We start from the raw sequence: 22,702 nt of genomic DNA, 5'->3' as shown, positions 1-22,702 counted from the left end.
TGGTCCAGTGCCTTATCTACCTACAGATTTTCAGTTTCCCAAAAACCTTCTCTTTATTTGTGGTAACTTCACACACTTCATGCCCCTGACACCTGGAACTTAGTCCTGCCGAAGGGTCTCAGCCCAAAATGTCGACTGTACTTCTTTCCATAGATGCTGCCTGGCCTGCTAAGTTCCTCCAGCTTTCTGTGTGTGTTGCTTGGATTTCCAGCATCTGCAGATTTTCTCTTCTTTACCATATTGTTGGCGTCTTCCACAGTGAAGACCAACGGCAAAATACTTAATCAGTTCATCCGCTATTTCGTTGTTCCCCTATTACTACCTCTCCAGCATTTTCCAGCGGTCCAACATCCACTCTCACCTCTCTTGGTATCTTCTTTAATAATATTGGCTAGCTTACTTTCGTATTTTATCTTTACCTTCTTTACGACTTTTTAGTTGCCTTTCCTTATATTTTAAAAGATTCCCAATCCTCTAACATCCCACATATAATTTTTGCTCTATTATATGCCCTCTCTTTGGCTTTTATGGTCGCTTTGACTTCTCTGGTTAGCCGCAGTTGTGTCATCTTTCCTTTAGAATACTTCTTCCTCTTTGGGATGTATATTTTCTGTGACTTCCAAGTCACTTCCAGAAATTCCAGCCATTGCTGCTCTGCCATCATCCCTGCCAGTGTCTTTTCCAATCAATTCTGGCCAACTCCTCTCCCATGCCTCTGGAATTCCCTTTACCATTGTAATACTGATACATTTGTCTTTAGCTTCTTCTTTTCAAACTTCAGGCTGAATTTGATCATATTCTGATCACTTTCCCCTAAGGGTTCTTTTACATTAAGCTTTCTAAGCAATTCTGGTTCATTGCACAACACCCATTCCAGAATAGTTGATCCTCTAGTGAGCTCTACCATGAGCTGCTCTAAAAAGCTATCTTGTAGGCACGCTAGAAACTCTCCCTCTTGTATCCAGCACCAACCTAATTTTCCCAATCTACCTACTTATTGAAGTAACCCATGACTGTGGTAACATTGCCCTTTCGCCATGCATTTTCTATTTCCCATTGTAATTTGTAGGCCACATCCTTACCACCATTTGGGGGTCTGTATACAATTACCATCGGGGTCTGTTTACCCCTACAGTTTCTTACATTATCCACAATGATTCAACACCATCCGATCCTATGTCACTTCTTTCTCATGATTTCCTTTCCTTTTCTACCAACAGAGCAACACCACCCCCTCTGCCTTCCTGTCTATCCTTTTGATACAATGTGTATCGATGGACATTAAGCTTCCAGCTATAATCGTTCAGCCCTAATTCCGTGATGCCTACAATATCATACCTTCCAATCTGCAACTATGCAGCAAGTTCCATATACTGCATGCACACAGATAACAGATACAATACCATTAGTCCTGTATTCACCCTTTTCGATTTTGTCCGCATCTTACATTGCAACTTATCCTGTTGACTGCAATTTTACCCGGTCAATAGCTTTTATTCATTACACATTGCCTCTATTTGTAAACCACCTAGCTCCTTTTCAGCACTATTATACGCCTTTCCTACAATACTGCTTGCATTTAAACATAGACATCTCAGGACACTGTGACACCATGCTCAACCTTTTGATTCCAACTTTGTCTGAAGTCTTACCACCATCTGCCTCCACTAACTGTTCTGGCACTCTGGTTCCCATTGCCCTGCAACTCTAGTTTAAACCCCACCGTGCAGCATTAACAAACCTTCCCGCAAAGATATTAGTCTCCTTCCTGTTCAGGTGCAAGCTGCCCCTTCTCTACAGGTCCCACCTTCCCTGGAAGATCCAAAAATCTTATGCCCTCCCTCCTACACCAACTCCTTAGCCACATATTAAACTGTATAATCTTTATAGTTCTCTCCTCACTAGCACGTGGCTCAGGTAGCAATCCTGAGATCACAACCCTGGAGGTCCTGACCTTTAATTTAGCACCTAACTCCCTGAACTCCCAATGCAGAACCTTGTCACTCATCCTACCCATGTCATTGGTACCTCCATGGACCACAACTTCTAGCTGCTCACTTAAGAATGCTGAGACCTCGATCTGAGATATACTGGACCCTGGCACCCGGGAGGAACATACCATCCGAGAATCTCATTCTCGCCCACAGAACCTCCTGTTTGTTCCCCTAACTAATGGATCCCCTATCACCATAGCGTGGTTCTTCTCCCCCCCTTCCCTTCTGAGTCACAAAGGCAGACTCAGTGCCAAACCACTGTGAGTTCCTTCTGTTAGGTAATCCATCCCCGACAGTATCCAAAGTGATATGCCTGTTGTTCAGGGGGATGGCCACAGAGGTACTCTGCATTTGTTCCTTATCCCCTATTCCCTTCCTGACTGTCACCGAGTTTCCTGTGTCCTGCACCTTGGGTGTGACTACCTCTCTGTATGTCCTGTCTATCATCCACTCAATCTCTCGAATTATCCCGAGTTCATCCAGTTCCAGCTCCAACTCCTTAACACGGATTATTAGAAGCTGAAGTTAGATGCACTTTTCGCAGTTGTAGTCATCAGAAACACTACAGGTCTCCCTGCCTTCCCACTTCCCACAAGAGGAGCATTTCACTATCCTGCCTGTCATCCCTACTGTCCTAGCTGAGCAGATAAAAAGAAAAGGAAAAACAAATTTGCTTTTCTTTCCCTTTGCTTTCTCTGAGTGAAATCTCTCTTTGCCGAAGCCTTAAAGAGCTAAACCCTTAAGATCAACACTCTGACTATGTCCACTCAAACAACGGTCGCTGTGCTTTCCCCTGCCTTCCTTTAATTTGCTCTTACTAATCAATCCCAAATGCCATTTGGTTGCTGGTCAATGTTCATTTCGCTGCCGCAAACTTGTGATTTATTTTCTGGCAGGCACCCAAAGGAAAACAAAGAAATGCAATAGAACCTGCAAAAAACCACACACAACAAAAGCCAACAAACATCCAATGTGCAAAAGAGGACAAATCATGAACAATTTTAAAAAGTAAACAAATAATACATAGAACATTTGCTGCAGAGTCCACAAAATTGAGTCTACAGTCTGCAGAGTCAGTTCAGTGATAAAACAAGTGAAGCTGGTCCAGGAATCCAGTATCTGCAGGGAAACAACTGCTCTCAAACCTGGCAGTGTGGGCCCTTCTATCCTGCAGAAGAGACTTGGCCCGAAATGTCGACTATCTATTCATTTCCACAAATGCTGCCAGACCCGCTGAGCTCCTGCAGCACTTTGAGTGTGCTGCTTTGGATTTCCAGCATCTGCAGACTTTCTCATGTTTATGGCGAGGGACACAAGACCCCTGCACCTCCCTCCTGATGGTAACAGCGAGACAAGAGGGAGATGGGCCAAACGCAGGCAGAGGGGACGGGCTCAGGTGGGCAATCTTGGCTGGCATGAAGTAGTGGGACTGAACGCCAGTTCATTGTAGTATTGCATGAACACTGGGGGCGGCATGGTAGCACAGTGGTTAGCACAATGCTTTACAGTACAGGCCACCAGGGTTCAATTCCTGCTGCTGCCTGTATTCTCCTCACGACCGCATGGGTTTTTTCTGGGTGCTCCAGTTTCCTCCCAATGTCCAAAGATATACCAGTTGGTAGAAATCCATCTTGGCCAACCTTCATCTCCAAGATGCCGCACCTGCATTCCCAAGAGTCATGTCTGCCAAAACCTTCAGGATTTCGTAAAATTGCTAGTTTGTTTAGACAAATGAACTAAACATTCGTTTTAGGTGAATGTGATTACAATTCCAGTTACAAACATATCTCTGAAACTGGATTTGAATTTGTAAGCAAGTAGATCCAAATGTGAGTAAATTCCTGTCCACGAGAATCTTCTCCAGTAATTTCCCTATCATTGATGTAAAGCACAGTGGCCAATAACAGTGATTGCCCTTCTTAAACAAATGAACAATATTGGCTATTCCCTCACCTTCTGAAGCCTTACCCAGCGCCAAAGAGGATACAAAGATCTCTGTCAATGCCCGGCAATTTCATCCCCTGGTTCCCTCAGTAGGCTGGTATAGATTCAATTAGGCCCTATGTTCTTATCAATCTCAACATTTTTTAAGATGCCCAATACCTCCTCCTCCTTGATATGGATATGCTTCAGAATATCAACCTCTCTCACTAATCTCACCATCATCTATATGCTTTTCATAGAAACATAGAAAATCTACAACACAACACAGGCCCTTTGGCCCACAAAGCTGTGCCCAACATGTCCTTACCTGAGAAATTACCTAGGGCTACCCATAGCCCTCTATTTTTCTGAGCACCATATACTTGTCCAGGAGTGTCTTAAAAGACCCTATTGTATCCACCTCCACCACCGTCGCCGGCAGCCCATTCCACACGCTCACCATTCTCTGCATAAAAAACTTACCCCTGATATCTCCTCTGTACCAACTTCAAAGCACCTTAAAATTGTGCCCTCTCATGCTAGCCATTTCAGCCCTGGGGAAAAGCCTCTGACTATCCACACGATCAATACCTCTCATCATCTTATACACCTCTATCAGGTCACTTCTCATCTTCTGTCACTCCATGGAAAAAAGGCTGAGTTCACTCAACCTATTCTCATAAGGTATGCTCCCCAATCCAGGCAACATCCTTGTAAATTTCCTCTGCACCATTTCTATGGTTTCCACATCCTTCCTATAGTGAGGCGACCAGAACTGAGCATAGTACTCCAAGTGGGACCTGACCAGGGTCCTATATAGCTGCAACATTACCTCTCAGCTCCTAAACTCAATCCCACGATTGATGAAGGCCAATGCACCGTATGCTTTCTTAACCACAGAGCCAACCTGTGCAGCAGCCTTGAGTGTCTTATAGGCTCTGACCCTAAGATCCCTCTGATCCCCCACACTTCCAAGATTCATACCATTAATACTATATTCTGTCATCATATTTGACCTACCAAAATTAACCACCTCACACTTATCTGGGTGGAACTCCATCTGCCACTTCTCAGCCCATTTCTGCATCCTATTAATGTCCCGCTGTAACCTCTGACAGCCCTCCACACTATCCACAACACCTCCAACCTTTGTATCATCAGCAAATTTACTAACCCATCCCTCCACTTCTTCATCCAGGTCATTTATAAAAATCACGAAGAGTAGGGGTCCCAGAACAGATCCCTGAGGTACACCACTGGTGACCGACCCTCCATGCAGAATATGACCTGTTTACAACCACTCTTTGCCTTCTGTGGGCAAGCCAGTTCTGGATCCACAAGCAATTTCCCCTTGGATCCCAAGCCTCCTCACTTTCTCAATAAGCCTTGCATGGGGTACTTTGTCAAATGCCTTGATGAAATCGATATACACTACATCTACTGCTCTACCACCATCAATGTGTTTAGTCACATCCTCAAGAAATTCAATCAGGCTTGTGAGGCACAACCTGCCTTTGACAAAGCCATGCTGACTGTACCTAATCATATTATACCTCTCCAAATGTTCATAAATCCTGCCTCTCAGGATCTTCTCCATCAACTTACCAACCACTGAAGTAAGACTTACTGGTCTATAATTTCCTGGGCTATCCCTACTCCCTTTCTTGAATAAACAAACAACATCCGCAACCCACCAATCCTCCGGAACCTCTCATGTCCCCATTGATGTGCAAAGATCATCGTCAGAGGCTCAGCAATCTCCTCCCTCGCCTCCCACAATAGCCTGGGGTACATCTCATCTTATCCAACTTGATGCATTCCAAAAGCTCCTGCACATCCTCTTTCTTAATATCTACATACACAAGCTTTTCAGTCCACTGTAAGTCATCCCCACAATCACCAAGATCCTTTACCGTAGTGAATACTGAAGCAAAGTACTCATTAAGTACCTCTGCTGACTCCTCTGGTTCCATACACACTTTTCCACTGTCACACTTGATTAGTCCTATTCTCTCACATCTTATCCTCTTGCTCTTCACATACTTGTAGAATGCCTTGGGGTTTTCTTAATCCTTTCAGCCAAGGCCTTTTCATGGCTCCTTCTGGCTCTCCTAATTTCTTTCTTTTTTTTTAATATAATTTTTATTGAGTTTTCAAAGTAAATACAAGAGAAAAAAAATCTACCCTCCCCCCCTTCCCTTAACCCTACCTCCCAATATATACTACTACCTAAAGAGAAAAGAAAAAAAAGAGGAAAAAAAAGAACCACCTGAATATTGGAAGGTTTCCGCATACTCCATGGGATTAAAAATAAATTTTATATATATTTGTTACTTTCCCCAAGGAACCAAGATCTTTATCATATCTAAAACATTACTTAGCTTCTCAACTCTCATAGTTCCCTGAGGAATCTCTTTGAACTTCACCATGTTGCTATGTGTTTCCCTCCCAATCATCCAGGCAAAAAAAAAGAGAGATACAAAAAAAGAAAAAACAAAATACCTCCCCCCACTAATGTTGTGAATGAAAAGATACACATTACCCCCCTCCATTTTGCGGGTCGTGGCTATTGCCACATTTGCACACATGAATAACGTAGCGATTGGTCAGTGTTTCTTCCAGCTCCCCCGTAACAAAAAATTGTATATATATAAAAAAGAAATTAATGTCATTATTCCCAGCTAGTATTCTTCAAATTTTAACCTTTCTTCCCCTCCCTCACATAATTAATAATATATTTATATATTCATCCGCCTAAAAATCCAACAGGCCTATTCCTTAATCCAGTCTTCATCTTCAATCCATCTCGCTCCCCTGGGTTTGTTCTTGTACCTGGTGAATATTCAAAGAATCTCTCACAAACTCCTCCGCTTTCCGGTAATCGTCAAACAATCTTTTTTCTCCACCAGTCAAAAAAATCTTCAAGGTTGCAGGATAACGCAATATAAATTGATAACCGTGATTCCATAGGGCTTTTTTCCCTGGATTAAATTTCTTCCTTTTCTTCAAAAGTTCATAACTTATGTCAGGGTAGAAAAAAATTTTCTTCCCTTCTATCATCAGTGGCCCTTTTCTCTTCTTGGCAGCTTGGGCAGTCGCCTGTAGAATCCTTTCTTTGTCTTGAAATCTTAAGAATTTTGTTAAAATTGATCGTGGATATTGGTCATCTTGTGGTTTTGGTCTTAGAGCTCTATGTACCCGCTCAATTTCAATTGATTGGTCTTCCTCTTTCATTTGCAAGGTTTTCGGGATCCATCTTTGAAAAAATTCTATTGGATTATCTCCCTCTATACCTTCTTTAAGACCAACAATTTTAATATTATTACGTCTACTAAAATTTTCCAACACGTCCACTTTCTCCAAGAGTCGATTTCTTTCCATGTTCCAGACGAGCACATCATCTTCTGTTTTTTCCACGCTATCGTTAATATGCTCCATTGTTCTTTCCATCTTCTGAAGTTTCTTATCCATTTTATCCTGTCTTTTCATAGCTTTATCATAGCACATCTTCACATCTCTAAGCTCTGTTCTTAATTTTCTTAGTTTAGCCGTTAATTGCAATAAAGCCTCTCTTATGTCTCCATTGTCTCCTTTACTTCCAGTCTCTTCCAGTTCTTCCTCCTCTTCTTCACCTGTATTTTCTGCGGAATCCAATTCTGACTCTGAGTCACTTTCAGTTGCAGTGGCCGTCGGTTCTTGTAGTTTAAGTTGTGTCGATTTGCGCATGCGTACTTCTTTGCGCATGCGCATTTCTGGCATCTTCTTCCGAGAGACCGCTACGGCCGCCATTGCTCCCTGTTCTTCTACACCAGAGATAAAATGCGTCTCCTCCGAAGGAGATTCAACCTGAATCCGAGGCTCCATCACTGCAGTAGGCCCTTTCTCTTCCCATCTCGCGGCGACTTCACAACAACAGACTTCTTCTGTTGCGGTTTACGAGGCATATCGTAGAGTAGTCTTACGAAGTTTATAAGTAGTTTTCGGAAAGTATTTATTAACTTTACTTTGTTTACACGGTACTTTGCTGATTTTTTACGGGAGAGCTGGATTTACACGTCTCAATCCCACGTCATCACGTGACGCCCCCCCAATTTCTTTCTTGAGCTCCTTCCTGCTCGCCTTATAATCTTCTACCTCTCTATCATTACCCAGCTTCTTGAACCTTTTGTAAACTCTTCTTTTCTTCTTGACTAGATTTACAACAGCCTTTTACACCACAGTTCCTGTACCCTATCATCCTTTCCCTGTCTCATTAGAATGTACCTATGCAGAACTCCACGCAAATATCCCCTGAACGTTTGCCACATTTCTTCCGTACATTTTCCTGAGAACATCTATTTCCAATTTATGCTTCCAAGTTCCTGCCTGATAGTCTTATATTTCCTCTTACTCCAATTAAAGGCCTAACCCTCTCCATTGCTATGGTAAAGGAGATAGAGTTGTGATCACTATCTCCAAAATGCTCTCCCATTGAGAGATCTGACACATGACCGGGTTAATTTCCCAACACCAGATCAAGTACAGCCTCTCCTCTTGTAGGCTTATCTACATATTGTGTCAAGAAACCTTCTTGAACACACCTAACAAACTTTACCCCATCTAAACCCCTTGCTCTAGGGAGAAGGCAATCGATATTTGGGAAATTAAAATCTCCCACCACGACAACCCTGTTATTATTACATCTTTCCAGAATCTGTCTCCCTATCTGCTCCTCGATGTCCCTGTTACTATTGGGTGGTCTATAAAAAACACCCAGTAGAGTTATTGACCCCTTCCTGTTCCTAACTTCCACCCACAGAGACTCCCTAGACAATCTCCCCATGTTGTCCTCTTTTTCTACGTCCGTGACACTATCTCTGTTCACTAGTGCCATACCCCCACCTCTTTTGCCTCCCTCCCTGTCCTTTCTGTAACGTCTAAAGCCTGGTACTCGAAGTAACCATTCCTGCCCCTGAGCCATCCAAGTCTCTGTAATGGCCACAACATCATAGCTCCAAGTACTGATCCATGCTCTAAGCTCATCCGCTTTGTTTATAATACTCCTTGCATTAAAATAGACACATCTCAAACCATCGGTCTGCATCCCTTCTCGATCACCTGCCTATCTTCCCTCTTGCACTGTCTCTAAGCTTTCTCTATTTGTGAGCCAACCGCCTCTTCCTTCGTCTCTTCAATTTGTTTCCCACCCCCCAGCAATCCTAGTTTAAACTCTTCCCAATAGCCTTAGCAAACCTCACTGCCAGGATATTAGTCCCCCTGGGATTCAAGTGCAACCTGTCCTTTTTTGTACAGGTCACTCCTGCCCCAAAAGAGGTCCCAAAGATCCAGAAATCTGAATCCCTTCCCCCTACTCCAATCCCTCATTTATCCTCCACCTCACTCTATTCCTATACTCACTGTCGCGGTAATCCCGAGATGACTGCTTTTGTGGTCCTGCTTCTCAACTTCCTTCCTAACTCCCTGTAGTCTGCTTTCAGGACTTCCTCCCTTTAAACTCTTCTCACTTTTAAATTCCTCTGGCTGTTCTGACTGGATGATGTCCACGCGCTTGCGCAGTCGTGCCCCAATCAAACCACTGAAGAAATAACAGTATTCCTTGGTGAATACTGATGCAAAGCTTTCTTTATGGTCCTCACCTACTTTATTTAGCATAAATTCCCTCCTTTGTATTTGTGTGGCCCTATCAATATCCCTTGAGACTCTTCTTAATTCTATTTTCCATAAGCCCTTCTAAGTTAAGATTTATTCCTGCTTCCTTTACAGTATGTTCACCAAGGGTTTTGTCTGATTTCAACTTCTGACACATTTCCTTTCTCTTTTTGAATAAACTCACAATATCCTTTGTCATTGAACATTCATGAACTTTGCCAACCTTATTTATATACAGTAGACTCCAGTTAATTGGGCCATTGGTTATTTGGGGCAACCACTTATTTGGGACAATTCTTAAAGAACAAAAACTAATCGAGCAAATAGCCAGAACCCCTTAATTTATTTGGGACACTATGTTGTTTAATTAGGATAGGAGATTTGCTGAACTGTTTCTAACTAGTGTCAGTCACGCGCATTGTGTGGCAATTAGACACTACACTGTGCTTAGAGTGAATAGCTTTAAATAGTGTTAGTTGCATGTGTTGTGTTCAAAGTCAGTCATTTTTGACACTTATAGTTGGCAAGAAATAAGCAGTAAGACAATTTAGAACCGTTTTGCTCACTGCAGTTTCAAGCATTCAGGCTTATATATGCGTGAAATGGCCAGGAATGAAAATGAAATGATTTCACTACTTCAGCAAGTTAACAACTAGAAGAACTTGAAGGTAATGGCAATCAGCTTGAATGTTACAATAAAAATGAAGATTTGGAGGATGCAATTGTCAAAAGCATTGTATGAAGGCAGTTCATTATCTGTGCTAATTTCGTTAATTTATAGTCAATCAAAAGAACACACCGGTATAGATTGAGTGAACTCCTCTGTCAATAACCGTATTAGGAACTAATACACAGTTTTATAGTACTTTTGTAGTATTGGTAGTGTTCATATTTGTTCCGTATTTCATTTAAATGCATAATTTGTTACTCAGTTAAACAGCAGTTATCTTTTTTATAACTTTTTAACTATTTTCATGAAAAATCTGCTAATTAGGGCAGCCACTTAAATGGGCCAAAATATACTGATCCCGATGTGTCCCAATTAATTGGTGTCCACTGTATATCAATATATTCTTATCCTTAAAGGTCAACTGGATTTTTAGTGATTCACAGGTCATATATAGATTTCCTATCCACAATCCACTTTCTCGAGGTTTCTGCCTCAGTAATCTGACCTTTGTTTACTTCAACAAATAACACTCAAGATGCTGAGAAACACTCGAAGTGCCAGAGAAACGCACAAAGTGGTGGAGAAACGCACAAAGTGGTGGAGAAACGCACGAAGTGGTGGAGAAACTCACAAAGTGGTGGAGAAACTCACAAAGTGCCAGAGAAACGCACGAAGTGCCGGAGAAATGCACAAAGTGGTGGAGAAATGCACGAAGTGCCGGAAAACTCACAAAGTGGTGGAGAAATGCACGAAGTGCCGGAGAAACTCACAAAGTGCCAGAGAAATGCACGAAGTGGTGGAGAAACGCACGAAGTGCCGAAGAAACGCTCAAAGTGCCGGAGAAACACAGAGTGCCGGAGAAACGCACGAAGTGCCGGAGAATCGCACGAAGTGCCGGAGAAACGCACGAAGTGCCAGAGAAATACACGAAGTGGTGGAAAAACGCACAAAGTGCAAGAGAAACGCTCAAAGTGCCGGAGAAACACAGAGTGCCGGAGAAACGCACAAAGTGCCGGAGAATCGCACGAAGTGCCACAGAATCGCACGAAGTGCCAGAGAAACGCACGAAGTGCCAGAGAAACGCACAAAGTGGTGGAAAAACGCACAAAGTGCAGGAGAAACGCTCAAAGTGCCGGAGAAACGCACGAAGTGCCGGAGAAACGCTCAAAGTGCCGGAGAAACGCATGGAGTGCCGGAGAAACACACGGAGTGCCGGAGAAATGCACTAAAGGGCTGGAGAAACAGTCAAAGTGCCAGAGAAACGCTCAAGATGCCGGAGAAACGCAGAGTGCCAGAGAATTGCACGAAGTGCCGGAGAATCGCACTAAAGTGCCGGAGAAACTCTTGAAGTGCCGGAGAAACGCACTAAAGTGCCAGAGAAACACTTGAAGTGCCGGAGAAACGCACGAAGTGCTGGAGAAACGCACTAAAGTGCCGGAGAAACGCAGAGTGCCGGAGAATCGCACGAAGTGCCAGAGAATCGCACTAAAGTGCCGGAGAAACTCTCGAAGTGCCGGAGAAACGCATGAAGTGCCGGAGAAACGCTCAAGATGCCGGAGAAACGCAGAGCGCCAGAGAATCGCACAAAGTGCCGGAGAAATGCTCCAAGTGCCGGAGAAACGCACAAAGTGGTGGAGAAACGCACGAAGTGCCGGAGAAACGCACCAAGTGCCGGAGAATCGCACCAAGTGCCGGAGAAATGCATGAAGTGCCGGAGAAACACACGAAGTGCCGGAGAAACACACCAAAGTGCCAGAGAATAGCACGAAGTGCCAGAGAAACGCACAAAGTGCTGGAGAAACGCTCAAAGTGCCGGAGAAACGCTCAAGATGCCGGAGAAACGCAGAGTGCCAGAGAATCGCACAAAGTGCCAGAGAATCGCACTAAAGTGCCGGAGAAACGCTCAAGATGCCGGAGAAACGCAGAGTGCCAGAGAATCGCACAAAGTGCCAGAGAATCGCACTAAAGTGCCGGAGAAACGCTCAAGATGCCGGAGAAACGCAGAGTGCCAGAGAATCGCACAAAGTGCCAGAGAATCGCACTAAAGTGCCGGAGAAATGCTCAAAGTGCCGGAGAAACACTCGAAGTGCCGGAGAAACGCACGAAGTGTCGGAGAAACACACTAAAGTGCCAGAGAATCGCACTAAAGTGCCGGAGAAACTCTCGAAGTGCCAGAGAAACGCTCAAGATGCCGGAGAAACGCAGAGTGCCAGAAAGTCGCTCAAAGTGCCGGAGAAATGCTCCAAGTGCCGGAGAAACGCACAAAGTGCCGGAGAAATGCTTAAATTGCCAGAGAGACGCACGAAGTGCCGGAGAAATGCTCAAAGTGCCAGAGAAACGCACGAAGTGCCAGAGAAACTCACAAAGTGCTGGAGAAACTCACAAAGTGGTGGAGAAACGCAGAAAGTGCAGGAGAAACACTCAAAGTGCCGGAGAAACGCTCAAAGTGCCGGAGAAACACAGAGTGCCAGAGAATCGCACAAAGTGCCGGAGAATCGCACTAAAGTGCTGGAGAAACTCTCGAACTGCCGGAGAAATGCACTAAAGTGCCGGAAAAACACTCGAAGTGCCGGAGAAACACACTAAAGTGCCAGAGAATTGCACTAAAGTGCCGGAGAAACTCTCGAAGTGCCGGAGAAACGCACGAAGTGCCAGAGAAACGCTCGAAGTGCCGGAGAAACGCACGAAGTGTCGGAGAAACTCTCGAAGTGCCAGAGAATCGCACTAAAGTGCCAGAGAAACTCTCGAAGTGCCGGAGAATCACACAAAGTGCAGGAGAAACGCTCCAAATGCCGGAGAAACACACGAAGTGCCGGAGAAACGCACGAAGTGCCGGAGAAACACACGAAGTGCCGGAGAAACACACTAAAGTGCTGGAGAAACACTCAAAGTGCCGGAGAAACGCTCAAGATGCCGGAGAAACGCTCAAGATGCTGGAGAAACACAGAGTGCCGGAGAATCGCACTAAAGTGCTGGAGAAACTCTCGAACTGCCGGAGAAACGCACTAAAGTGCCGGAGAAACACTCAAAGTGCCGGAGAAACGCACGAAGTGCCGGAGAAACACACTAAAGTGCCGGAGAATCACACTAAAGTGCCGGAGAAACTCTCGAAGTGCCGGAGAAACGCACAAAGTGCCAGAGAAACGCTCGAAGTGCCGGAGAAACGCACGAAGTTCCGGAGAAACTCTCAAAGTGCCGGAGAATCGCACTAAAGTGCCGGAGAAACTCTCAAAGTGCCGGAGAATCACACGAAGTGCCGGAGAAATGCTCCAAATGCCGGAGAAACGCACGAAGTGCCGGAGAAACGCTCAAAGTGCCGGAGAAACGCACGAAGTGCCGGAGAAACTCTCGAAGTGCCGGAGAAACTCTCGAAGTGCCGGAGAAACGCACAAAGTGGTGGAGAAATGCACAAAGTGCCGGAGAATCGCACGAAGTGCTGGAAAAACGCACGAAGTGGTGGGGAAACGCACGAAGTGCCGGAGAAACGCATGAAGTGCCGGAGAAACGCAGAGTGCCAGAGAAGCGCACGAAGTGCCGGAGAAACGCACGAAGTGCCGGAGAAACGCACGAAGTGCCAGAGAAACGCACAAAGTGCCGGAGAAACGCACAAAGTGCCGGAGAAACGCACGAAGTGCCGGAGAAACGCACGAAGTGGTGGAGAATCGCACGAACTGGTGGAGCAACGCACAAAGTGCCGGAGAAACGCACAAAGTGCCGGAGAAACGCACAAAGTGCCGGAGAAACGCACGAAGTGCCGGAGAAACGCACGAAGTGGTGGAGAATCGCACAAACTGGTGGAGCAACGCTCAAAGTGCCGGAGAAACGCACGAAGTGCTGGAGAAACGCACGAAGTGGTGGAGAAACTCACGAAGTGCCGGAGAAACGCACGAAGTGCCGGAGAAACGTACGAAGTGCCGGAGAAACGCACGAAGTGCCGGAGAAACGCACCAAGTGCCGGAGAAACGCACCAAGTGCCAGAGAAACGCACAAAGTGCCGGAGAAACGCACGAAGTGGTGGAGAATCGCACGAACTGGTGGAGGAACGCTCAAAGTGCCGGAGAAATGCACGAAATGCCGGAGAAACGTACGAAGTGCCGGAGAAACGCACGAAGTGCCGGAGAAACGCACAAAGTGCCAGAGAAACGCACAAAGTGCCGGAGAAACGCACGAAGTGCCGGAGAAACGCACGAAGTGCCGGAGAAACGCACGAAGTGCCGGAGAAACGCACGAAGTGGTGGAGAATCGCACGAACTGGTGGAGGAACGCTCAAAGTGCTGGAGAAATGCACAAAGTGCCGGAGAAACTCACGAAGTGCTGGAGAAACTCACAAAGTGGTGGAGAAACGCACTAAAGTGCTGGAGGAACGCACAAAGTGCCGGAGAAACACACGAACTGGTGGAAGAACACTCAAAGTGCTGGAGAAACGCACGAAATGCCGGCGAAACGCTCAAAGTGCCGGAAAATCGCACAAAGTGCCGGAAAATCGCACGAAGTGCCGGAGAATCACACGAAGTGGTGAGGAAACGCTCAAAATGCTTGAGAAACGTTCACAATTTTCCAAATACTGTGTTGCTTCAGATTTCCAGTATCTGTCATCTCATGTCTCCACTCTGAATTTGTTTCTCTGCTTTGTTTTAAAATTATCTATCCAATACAAATTTCTATATAAATATTAACTTACAACCTTTCAAGCATAAGCAAATATAGTAATTATTTTATACTTAATATTCCAAACAAAATAACAACATTTATGCATACAGTATCAATACTCCATAAGAGATTTGAAAAGCCCAAGAGATAGTTTCTCATACCCACAACAAAAATTTCACACCCCTTTTAAGAAAGGATCATATCACAACAGTGCAATAATAATATTAAAGTTTAGATCTCTTACTAGCTTTCTTTCAGTTATTCCTGACGAAGGGTCTCAGCCGAAATGTCGACTGTACCTCTTCCTAGAGATGCTGCCTGACCTGCTGCGTTCACCAGCAACTTTTATGTGTGTTGCTTGAAATTCCAGCATCTGCAGATTTCCTCGACCTTATCAGCTAATTCAAGGCCAAAGCCAATATTTTAAATTGGAAACATTAAAGGAAGCAGCAGTCTGACTTCATCTACAATTTAAACTACTGAAAAAAGACTCCAAATCAGCATAGTCCAATGCATCCATTTGTATCCTTGGAGCATATCCTGCACAGCCAAGTAAGATCTCCAATATTATGCTGTCATGGTACAGAGCTGAAATGCAGGAATTATGCCACGACTGATCACATCACACTGTAAGATGATGAGACACAGAAATTTGATAGACAATTGTGCTGATAGACAATATTTGAGATGGTAGAAACAGGCTAGGGCCTTTTCAATGAGTTATGTAAATGAAAATTAATAGCAAGTACGGGCCTTTCCAGCCTTCAAGAATACTCTGCCACTTACTGCCATCATGGATGATTTTCCATCACAATATCAATTTCCTACTCTGTACCCACAGTAATCAATGATTTTTTTGTAGTTAGAAATCAATTTATCTCCTTCTTAAACAAATTCAGCAAAGAAAAATCTCCTCAACCCAGTCCAATGATTTTGCTCTAAAATTTAACCTCTGATTCTGGATCCTCTGGTTAAGGGACAATAGCCTATCTGCATCCAGCCTAATAAGCCAGGTCAGAATTTTGGATGATTCAATAACAAAGTGGTGAAGACGGAATATACCATGTTTGCCTTCATTGGACAGAACATTGAGTATAAGAGTTGAGATGTCAGGTTATAGCTGTCATTTGAGACTGTATATGGAATTTTGCACACTGTTCTGGTCACTGTCCTATAGGAAGGATGTCATTAAGCTAGAGAGGGTGCAAAAAAGGTTCACATGGATGTTGCTGGGAGTGTAGGAGTTTTTGAGTTATAAGGAGGGACTAGATCGTATATGTTTGTTTTCCTTGGAGAGAAGAAAGCAAAGAGTCAGCATTCTACTACAGTCGCATGACCTCTCAGAGTCAGAATCAGGTGTAATATCACAGGCATATTGTGGAATTTGTTGTTTTGTGGCAGCAGTACATTGCAATACATAATAATAAAAACTATAACTTACAATAAGTAGTATTTATAAACAAGAAAAGTTAAATTAGGTAAGTAGTGCAAAAAGAGACCTAAAAAGTAGTGAGGTAATGTTCAAAGGTTCATCGTCCATTCAGAAATCTGATGGCGGAGGGGAAGAAGCTGTTTCTGAAATGTTGAGTGTCTGTCTTCAAGCTCCTGTAACTTCACCTTGTGGGAGCAATGAGAAGAGGGCATGTCCTGGGTGATGGTGGGGGTGGGGGGGGGCATCCTTAATGAGGATACTGTCTTTTGAGGCATCACATTTTAAAGGTGTGCTGGGGAGATTAGTGGCCACGATGGAGCTGGCTGAGTTTACAACGTTCTGAAGCTTTTTGTGATCCTGTGCAGTGGCCCCACCGTACCAGATGGTTTTGCAACCAGTAGAAAATAGAACATAGAACACAGAACACAGAACATAGAATAGTACAATACAGTACAGGCCCTTCGGCCCACAATGTTGTGCCGACCCTTAAACCCTGCCTCCCATATAACCCCCCCACCTTAAATTCTTCCATATTACCTGTCTAGTAGTCTCTTAAACTTCACCAGTGTATCTGCCTCCACCACTTACTCAGGCAGTGCATTCCACTCACCAACCACTCTCTGAGTAAAAAACCTTCCTCTAATATCCCCCTTGAACTTCCCACCCCTTACCTTAAAGCCAAGTCCCCTTGTATTGAGCAGTGGTGCCCTGGGGAAGAGGCACTGGCTGCCCCCTCTATCTATTCCTCTTAATATCTTACATACCTTTATCATGTCTCCTCTCATCCTCCTTCTCTCCAGAGAGTAAAGCTCTAGCTCCCTTCATCTCTGATCATAATGCATCCTCTCTAAACCAGGCAGCATCCTGGTAAATCTCCTCTGTACCCTTTCCAATGCTTCCACATCCTTCCTATAGTGAGGCAACCAGAACTGGGCACAGTACTCCAAGTGTGGCCTCACCAGAGTTTTATAGAGCTGCATCATTACCTCGGGACTCTTAAACTCAATCCCTCAACTTATGAAAGCTAACACTCCATAAGCTTTCTTAACTACCCTATCTACCTGTGAGGCAACTTTCAGGGATCTGTAGACATGTACCCCCAGATCCCTCTGCTCCTCCTACCAAGTATCCTGCCATTTACTTTGTACTCTGCCTTGGAGTTTGTCCTTTCAAAGTGTACCACCTCACACTTCTCCGGGTTGAACTCCATCTGCCACTTCTCAGCCCACTTCTGCATCCTATCAATGTCTCTCTGCAATCTTCAACAATCCTCTACACTATCCACAACACCACCAACTTTTGTGTCATCTGCAAACTTGCCAACCCACCTTTCTACCCCACATCCAGGTCGTTAATAAAAATCATGAAAAGTAGAGGTCCCAGAACCAATCCCTGGGAGACATCATTCATCACAACCCTCCAATCCGAATATACTCCCTCCATCACGACCCTCTGCTTTCTGCAGGTAAGCCAATTCTGAATCCACCTCGCCATACTTCCCTGGATCCCATGCCTTCTGACTTTCTGAATAAGCCTACTGTGTGGAACCTTGTCAAGTGCCTTACTAAAATCCATGTAGATCACATCCACTGCACTACCCTCACCTATATGCTTGATCACCTCCTCAAAGAACTCTATCCGGCTTGTTAGACATGATCTGCCCTTCACAAAGCCATGCTTACTGTCCCTGATCAGACCATGATTCTCTAAATGCCCATAGATCCTATCTCTAAGAATCTTCTCCAACAGCTTTCCCACCACAGACGCAAGGCTCACTGATCTATAATTACCCAGACTATCCCTACTACCTTTTTTGAACAACGGGACAACATTCGCCTCCTCCAAACCTCCGTACCATTCCCGTGGACAACAAGGACATAAAGATCCTAGCCAGAGGCTCAGCAATCTCTTCCCTTGCCTCATGGAGCAGCCTGGGGAATATTCCGTCAGGCCCTGGGGACTTATCCATCTTAATGTATTTTAACAACTCCAACACCTCCTCTCCCTTAATATCAACATGCTCCAGAACATCAACCTCACTCATATTGTCCTCACCGACATCAAGTTCCCTCTCATTGGCGAATACCGAAGAGAAGTATTCATTGAGGACCTCGCTCACTTCCACAGCCTCCAGGCACATCTTCCCATCTCTATCTCTAATCGGTCCTATCTTCACTCCTGTCATCCTTTTGTTCTTCACATAACTGAAGAATGCCTTGGGGTTTTCCTTTACCCTACTCACCAAGGCCTTCTCAGGCCCCCTTCTTGCTCTCCTCAGCCCCTTCTTAAGCTCCTTTCTTGCTTCCCTATATTCCTCAATAGACCCATCAGATTCTTGCTTTGTAAACCTCATGTATGCTGCCTTCTTCCACCTGACTATATTCTCCACCTCACTTGTCACCCATGGTTCCTTCACCCTACCATTCTTTATCTTCCTCACCGGGACAAAGTCATCCCTAACATCCTGCAAGAGATCTCTAAACATTGACCACATGTCCGTAGTACATTTCCCTGCAAAAACATCATCCCAATTCACACCTGCAAGTTCTAGCCTTATAGCCTCATAATTTGCCCTTCCATGATAATGTTAAAGGCTAGGGAGTGGTGGTTACTGTCCCCCAGATGCTCACCCACTGAGAGATCTGTAACCTGACCCAGTTTGTTACCTAATACTAGATCTAGTATGACGTTCCCCTTAGTCGGCCTGTCAACATACTGTGACAGGAATCCACCCTGGATGCACTTAACAAACTCTGCCCCATCTAAACCATTGGAACTAATCAGGTGCCAATAAATATTAGGGAAGTTAAAGTCACCCATGATAACAATTTTGTTATTTTTGCACCTTTCCAAAATCTGCCTCCCAATCTGCTCCTCGGTATCTCTGCTGCTCCCAGGGGGCCTATAGAATACCCCTAATAGAGTAACTGCTCCCTTCCTGTTCCTGACTTCTACCCATACTGACTCAAAAGAGGATCCTGCTACATTACTCACCCTTTCTGTAGTAAGAATGCTCTCCACTGTACATCCGTAAAAATTTACGAGTGTCTTTGGTGAAATAACAATTCTCTTCAAATTCCTAATGAAATATAACCACTGATGTAACTGCATCTGTACCTTGGGCCCATGATGGATCTTCAGAGAAGTTGACACCCTGGAACTTGAACTGCTCACCCTTTCCACTGCTAATCCCTTGATGAAGACTGGTGTATCTTCCCTGAAATTCCCCTTCCTAAAGTTCACAATTCTCTGTTCTTATTGACGTTGAGTGTAAGGCTGCCTTTGCGACACCACTCAACCAGCTGATCTGTTTCACTTCTGTACACCTCCTCATTACCATGTGAAAATCTGCCAACAATAGTTGTGTCATCAGCAAATTTATAGATGGCATTTGAGCTGTGCCTAGCCACACATTTGTGGGTGAGTGAGAGTAGAGCAAAGGAATAAGTACACATTCCTGAGGTGTGTCCGTGTTGATTGTCAGTTGAGGAGGAGATGTTATTTCCTATCCGCACAAACTGTGCTTTTCTGGTGAGGAATCAAGGATCCAGTTGCAGAGAGAGGTACAGAGTCCAGATTTTGGAGTTTGTTGATTAGAACTGAGGGTATGATTGCGTTGAATGCTAAGCTATAATCAATAAACAGCAGCCTGATGTAGGTATTACTATTGTCCGGGTGATTCGAAGCCAAATGGACAGCCAGTGAGATTGCGTGTGCTGTAGACCTATTGTGGCAATAGAGAAATTGCAGCAGATCCAGGTCCTTGCTTAGGCATGAGTTGTTTGTGGCCACGACTCCAAAGGGTTAGAGTTGTTTGTGACAAAGTTAAATTTCTACCCAATATCCGTTGCTCAGCTTCTAGTTGTAAATTAGAACCAGTCTTCGGTTCTTAATATAAATTGCAAGCAGTAATCTGAAGTTACAAGGATACATGGACTGGCTGCTAAAAGACATGGTTTGCAAAGTGAAGTAACCATGAGGTTTCTTGTCTGCATCAAGACACTAGAGCTATGTTAATTAGCCTAAATTAAACAAGGCAATTACAGCTAAGTTATTTGCACCACTGTCCACAGAATCTTTCAGACTACCTGTATAAATTACATTGTCCCAGCAAAGGTATCTGGAAAACTTCACATACAAATGACGTCATCTAGTAGCATAACAGTATAAATATTAGACAGCATTGGAGATAGTTGGGAATGACAAAGTGGGGTGACAGAACGAAGAACTAGAATTCATTCCTCAGCCTTTGGTTTCTGTGATGGACAACTCACTTGTATGCAACTCGTTGGTGTGTTCCTTTAGTTTGCAACAATTGTAACTGTGTTTAGAAATCCTTTGCAATTTATAAATCTCTTGTAATTCAGAAATCTATTCTATATCAAAAATCCTCTGAGTTTTAAGTGTGTGTTAAGAACTATTTGTCTAAATTTAAATGTGTATCATTAAGATAAAATAAACTGTGTTCAAACTACTTCATTAGCAGGAAGTATCTCTTCCTTGGTGGGGGGGGGGGTGGAATCCACCAGCCAAGCAGCGGGCACTAATCCTTGAAGAGTAGATTGATACAGTATAACCTCCCTATAGTGAGGGTACCTGTAGATGCCTATATTAGATAGGGCTTAAAATCTTCTTTTGAGTTTAGTGCTTTGCAAACAGGGAACCCAATATCATCACAACTTCCTCTATGGCGAATACATCTCTTCAGGTAAGGCGTACTTCTACTCCTCAGCAGAGTAGTAAAGATCAAATTGTAAAATCCATTCACCAAAAAGTCTCTGGCCATTTTCCACTCACTCTGAACTAATTCCTGCAATAAAGTCAAAGCTTCCAAAATATTTCTGCAAATGCAGGTAAGTGTCAGATCTTTCAGATGTCATTCATAGTCAAAAGTTACCTTGTAATAGTAAGTATAACATTTATTTCACATTTTTTCAGAGGTGACAGTCCTTAATTTCCTGCTATCCTGAGTATCTAAATAAGGGCAGCCTTCACTTCCACCCACACTGTGAAAGTGTCACATCCCCACTCCCATCTCGGTCTTCAGGTTCTAACAGTAATAGGATATCCTCTGAGGCATACATAAATGTCACGTAACATGGTGGAGTTGACAAAAATACATGGTCTCATCATCCTTTTAGAATTCATTATGCTTAAGATCATGCACAGACCAAATTCAAGATGCTAAGTTAGAGGTCCCATAAACATTGTGCATAGTGGAAATTATTTTCTAAATATTGCTAAGAAAATGAATATACTGTGTGTAAAATGGAAAAGGTATGGTGTTGAATTTGTAATCTTGCCTATTCTTGGGAGATCAATGAAGCCGTTCTCTGGGTGAGACTGCTGGCAGAGAATCTAAGTGGCTCCCTGGCCAGGCCAGAACATCCAGAAATGTCAATTTCAATTTCCACTAGAGGTGTTTGTAAATATGAATCAATTGAGTGCCTGGAATACGACAACAGACTATAACATTTATGTTACTGCATCCTTCTGGAAATCCGACTAATTAATTTTATTTTTTGTCGCTTCATGAAATCTGCCAAAACCCCAAAAAAAAAAGTGCTGGACTCCTTATGTAAATTGCCTCTTTGAGTATGGCATCCAGAATCTTATTTCCTTTCATCAGGACCATACAAAAAGAAGTCTAGAATATATACGTAACAGCAAACCATCTCACAAGCAAGAAACCTGTCACTAAAAACACTTCTGATCTCTGCTGATGCTGATCTCTAGTCACCTTGGAACCCACAGCACCTTAGTGGAAAGTCTTTTTCGACCTTGAGCAGCTGCACTCATAGAGAAAAAAATCTGTATTTTGCAGATTCTTCTCATCAAATTTCTCACTAAAAACCGCAAAGATAATTGATATTATCATATACATTTGCTTGGAATATTTTGAAAATAAAAATAACCATACAACAAAAATATTACATACTTTAATAATAGATAAATAATGTTTAAAAGGCTGGTACCTATTTGCAAATACATATGAGTTTATTCGGGTTCATAAGTTTTCTTCTAACGGACAAATCTTATATTAAAATAATTTATTTTTACACCTCACATTAAAACTAGTAAATTCATTACTAAGGAAGCAAACTCCAGTAAAGTAGAATGAAAAAAAACTTTTTTTTTGCGTACGTCGTTACCTTGAGAGTTAGTATGTGTGGTACTATTTCCAAGATAAAATAATCTACATAAACACCATTTTTTAATGAGAGATAATGCCTTACCCTGCTCCTTTCATCACGGGTGCGTGCCCGACAGCTGATTGTCAACGACCCAAAGGTGAGAGGCGGGGCTCCCCGGCACACAACGGCCTCGGAGGAACGTACCAATCACGGGAGTGGAAGGCGAAGCGGGGCGGGAACTCTTACGGCC

General features: G+C 43.8%; 1 long non-coding RNA gene across 1 annotated transcript in view; it reads right to left on the bottom strand.

Moving 5' to 3' along the window:
- LOC134345262 (uncharacterized) overlaps window positions 1-22,629 on the bottom strand; it is a 699,247-nt gene extending 676,618 nt beyond the window's left edge. Inside the window, exon 1 of the long non-coding RNA XR_010017644.1 lies at window positions 22,555-22,629. This is a non-coding gene — a long non-coding RNA (uncharacterized LOC134345262). The remainder of the gene's footprint in view (window positions 1-22,554) is intronic.
- Between the last annotated feature and the right edge of the window lie 73 nt (window positions 22,630-22,702).

This window comes from Mobula hypostoma, chromosome 4 (assembly GCF_963921235.1).
Source record: "Mobula hypostoma chromosome 4, sMobHyp1.1, whole genome shotgun sequence".
Classification (NCBI taxonomy): Eukaryota; Metazoa; Chordata; class Chondrichthyes; order Myliobatiformes; family Myliobatidae; genus Mobula; species Mobula hypostoma.
Note: the sequence above shows the minus strand (reverse complement) of the source record. Positions and strands in the feature narration are given on the sequence as shown.